The following is a 4,689-nucleotide window of genomic DNA, read 5'->3' on the forward strand; positions in this document are numbered from 1 at the left end:
AAATGTAAAACAGATAGCTAGTGGGAAGCAGCCGCATAGCACAGGGAGATCAGCTCGGTGCTTTGTGACCACGTAAAGGGGTGGAATAGGGAGGGTGGGAGGGAGGGAGACATAAAAGGGAAGAGATATGGTGATATATGTATATGTATAGCTAATTTACTTTGTTATAAAGCAGAAACTAACACACCATTGTAAAGCAATTATACTCCAATAAAGATGTTAAAAAAAAAACTTCTAGAAGAAAACAGGATAAAATCTTTGTGACCTTGGGTTAATCTAATCATTCATAGATAAGACACCAAAGGATAATCTGAAAAACAAACAACCTAATTAATCATGAGCAAATACCAAACTCTGGAGAACATACAGAGAAACTAGATCACCGGTACATTACTGGTAGAAGTGCAAAATGGCACTGCACTCTGGAAAACCATTTGGTAGTTTCTTTTGAAACTAAACATGCATTTACCATATTACCCAGTAATCATGTTGCTCAGCATTCGCAGGGAAATGAAATTTATGTTCACACAAAAACCTACACATTAAAGTCCACAGCAGTTTTATTCATAAGAGCCAAAAGCTGGAAACAATCCGAATGTTCTTCAGTGGGTGAATGGTTAAAACGGCAGTTCTTTCATACCACAGAATACTACTCTGCAATAAAAATGAATACGTGCAGCCACTTTGATGGACCACAAAGGAATTATGCTGAGTGAAAAAAGACAACCTCAAAAGGTTACATACTCCATGATTCCATTTATATTACCTCTTGATACACATAACAACTCTGTGGAACTCAAGAGAATTACACTGAGCGAAAAAAAAAAAGCCAATCTTTCTTCACCAGGCTCTCAGGAAGGAAACCAAAGCTCCTTCTCGCTGGAATCTGAGCAGCCCATGAGGCAGAATCAAAGATTATGATACTAAGAGTTTCCCAACAAACTTCCAACCAGATCACTCTACACTGCAGTTCTCAGTCTACAAGCTCTACCTATGTCCTCAGAGCTTCTAAAGCAGCTTTTTCATCCCTGACTCTTGAATAAGAATTGGCAAACAAGGATTGCCAAACATCTGAGGAAAGTCTATAACCCAAAAGACAGAGGCTACAACAAATAAATAGAAAAAAGGAACAAACTGAAAAAGAAAAACTCAAAAAACCAAGATTGCTAGAAGAAAACTTCTTACATATACATACACCAATATACTCAGAGATCACAGAATACACTGCACACATGGAATGAGAACAAGACGTTATCAAAAAGGAGCATTCAGGGAATAAGAAAGGAACCTCAGAGAAGAAAAACATGATATCAGAAATAAAGAAGTCAAGAGAAAGGTTGAAAGATAAAGCCAAAGATGTGTGTGTGTATGTGTACGTGTCTCTGTGTGTGTGAGAGAATGAGAGATAGAGAGAGAGAGAGGAAAAAGGACAAAGAAATATAAAAGAGGGGAGAAAAGAGAAAAAAATGAAAGGATCAATCCATCCAACACGTCCAGGAGAAGAGATTAGAGAAAATGAGGGGCAGGAAGCCTTCAATAAAATCATGCAAGCAGAAGATATATATATCTTCCATTATAGGTTTTTACACGATATTGAATATAACTCCCTGTGCTATATAGTAGGACCTTGTTTTGTATCTATTTTATGTATAGTAGTGTGTATCTGCTAAATCCCAAACTCCTAACTCATCCCTACCCACACTTTCCCCTTTGGTAACTGTAAGTTTGTTTTCTATGTCTGTGCGTCTATTTCTGGATACACATATTTTTATTGCAGCAGTTTCATAATATACTCTCAAGGGAAAAAAAGCCTATGGCAAGAATTTGTGAGAAATAACCACATCACAGAAAAAAGGATGTGAAAAGATGTCTTTTGAGGATATTAAGGTGACAAAACACACCTTATCACTTCTTGAAAATGCACTGTCACTGTTATCAGTGTTGGGTAGGAAGGGCAGGGAGAATCACAACTTCTTTCTTCTTCTCATCAATCTTATACTTTCATTTTATTTTTAAAAAAACTGTGTCTGTTTCAGGTTTTAACCACAATTTAATTTAAAGGAACTGAACAAGTTATAACAGTGAAATCCAATGATTGATTGTGGCATTTTATTTTACAGCAAAGGCCTATTTTTAAGGAAGAAAAAGCACTACGCAGCTTTCAGCTTGAAAATATGTCAGGCTGCCTATAGCTCTGTTCCCTATGGACGGCTTGTGCTGCTCTCCATTCTGAAAAAGATGTCTTTTTTGATACTCAGGATTCTTACAATGACTCTGACGGCAGCTCTCTGTAGTTCTGAGGTGATGACATGGGAACACCACCACCAAGCAGGGGCCATCTCCACACGCCCCCCAACCCTCCAGTTCTGACAGCCTCATCAAAGGACACGGGGCCATCGCCGTGATGAAGCCTAAGAGGCCAGGGTCTCAGTAAGGCAGATGTTGAAAACGTTTTCATTTTATCACTACAGTAAGATTTAAATCTGATTTTTTTTGGAACAAATTGTTCATATGCAGCCAAGAGTCTGTTCTGTCTTATGCTTTGAATTCCTTTTCTTCAATAAACATTCCCAGGAAATGCATGCACATTTTCATACTGTTTGAAGAGGCATCATTGAACAAAGAAAAAGTAAAACCCAAGAAAAGCCCCTAAATTGATGGATGGTCGCTTTAGAGTTTAAAGTGACAGATTCATGTCACTCTCCCTCTTCAAAATCCTTTGTCTTCTCTCTGGATGGATCTAGAGACTCATACAGAGTGAAGGAAGTCAGAAAGAGAAAAACAAATATCGTATATTTATGCATATGTGTGGAACCTAGAAAAATGGTACAGATGAACTGGTTTACAGGTCAGAAATAGAGACACATATGTAGAGGACAAATGTATGGACACCAAGGGAGGAAAGTGGTGGGGGGGTGGGGGGATGAACTGGGAGATTGGGATCGACATATATACACTAATATGTATTAAATGGATAACTAATAAGAACCTGCTGTGTAAAAAAAAATAAAATTAAAAAAATTTTAAAAAATCCTGTCTTCTAAATTAAAAAATATATATAAATCATACAATATCACTTATATGTAGAATCTCAAATGACACAAATGACACAAAATGACAAAAAAATGACAAAAAAATGACACAAATGAACTTGTTTACAAAACAGAAATAGATTCACAGACATAGAAAACAAACTTATGGTTACCAAAGGGGAAGGGAGGAGGGATAAGTTAGGAGTTTCGGATTAACACATACACCCTACTATATATAAAATAGATAAATAACAAGGTCCTACTCTATAGCACAGGGAACTAGACTCAGTATCTTATAACGGAAAAGAATCTGAAAAAGACGTGTGTGTATGTATGTGTGTGTATATATATATATATATATATATATATATATAAAAAACAGACTCACTTTGCTGTATACCTGAAACTAACACAACATTGTAAATCAACTATACTTCAATAAAAAAATAAATTAAAATAAATCCTCTGTCTTCAGTTCAATTTTTCTCTGCCTTGTCCTCATTTTACTCCTTCCCTCTGAGGCTCTCCCTCTTTTACATGTTGCATAGATACTAATACACAGATATAGAAAATATTCATCAAAAAATACTGAGTCTCCACGATGACATATACTGTACTAGAAATTTGAATTCCTATGTTAATCAAAAATATATATATTTGTGGGGTTTATTATCTAATGGGGATTAAAACTTGAAATTCCTATGTTATTGCTAAATCTTCCCTCCATTCATCCATCCGTCCATCCATCACTTTACTCTGTATACATGTTCATTGCCCCTCATCCCCTCCTGTCACAAACACATAGGACATAGAAAACAATATCATTTTAATTGATAGATTCAGGAATCAGTAATGCAAAAGCTGTCAAATGCTAAGAATAGACGCTAAAGCTCCCTGTTCACAGTCAACAACAACAAAAAGAAAATAAAAGATTTAAAATCATCAAACCAATCAAAGAGTACATTTCAAGCACCAAAGTTGGCTATCAGACTAGATATGACTAGAATTTTAAAAGTGTGCAAGAGGGCAGGCAGCAGAAACAAGAAGAACTAGAATCCTGCAGCCTGTGGATCAAAAACCACATTCACAGAAATATAGACAAGATGAATTAAAGGACAAACAAACAGAGATGAACAATACAAAACGGAAATGAAAACTAAACTAGAAGGAATCAATAGCAGAATAACTGAGGCAGAAGAACAGATAAGTGACCTGGAAAACAGAATGGTGGAATTTACTGCTGCAGAACAGAATAAAGAAAAAAGAATGAAAAAAAATGAAGAGAGCCTAAGAGACCTCTGGGACAACATTAAATGCAACAACATTCGCATTATAGGGGTCCCAGAAGAGACGAGAGAGAGAAATGACCTCAGAAAATATTTGAAGAGGTTATAGTAAAACCTTCCCTAACATGGGAAAGGAAATAGCCACCCAAGTCCAGGAAGCACAGTGAGTCCACTACAGGATAAACCCAAGGAGAAACATGCCAAGACACATAGTAATCAAATTGGCAAAAATTAAAGACAGAAAAATTATTGAAAGCAGCAAGGGAAAAACGACAAATAACATACAAGGGAACTCCCATAAGGTTAACAGCTGATTTTTCAGCAGAAACTCTACAAGCCAGAAGCGAGTGGCATGATATACTTAAAATGAT

Source organism: Physeter macrocephalus, chromosome 1 (genome assembly GCF_002837175.3).
Source record: "Physeter macrocephalus isolate SW-GA chromosome 1, ASM283717v5, whole genome shotgun sequence".
NCBI classification, from domain to species: domain Eukaryota; kingdom Metazoa; phylum Chordata; class Mammalia; order Artiodactyla; family Physeteridae; genus Physeter; species Physeter macrocephalus.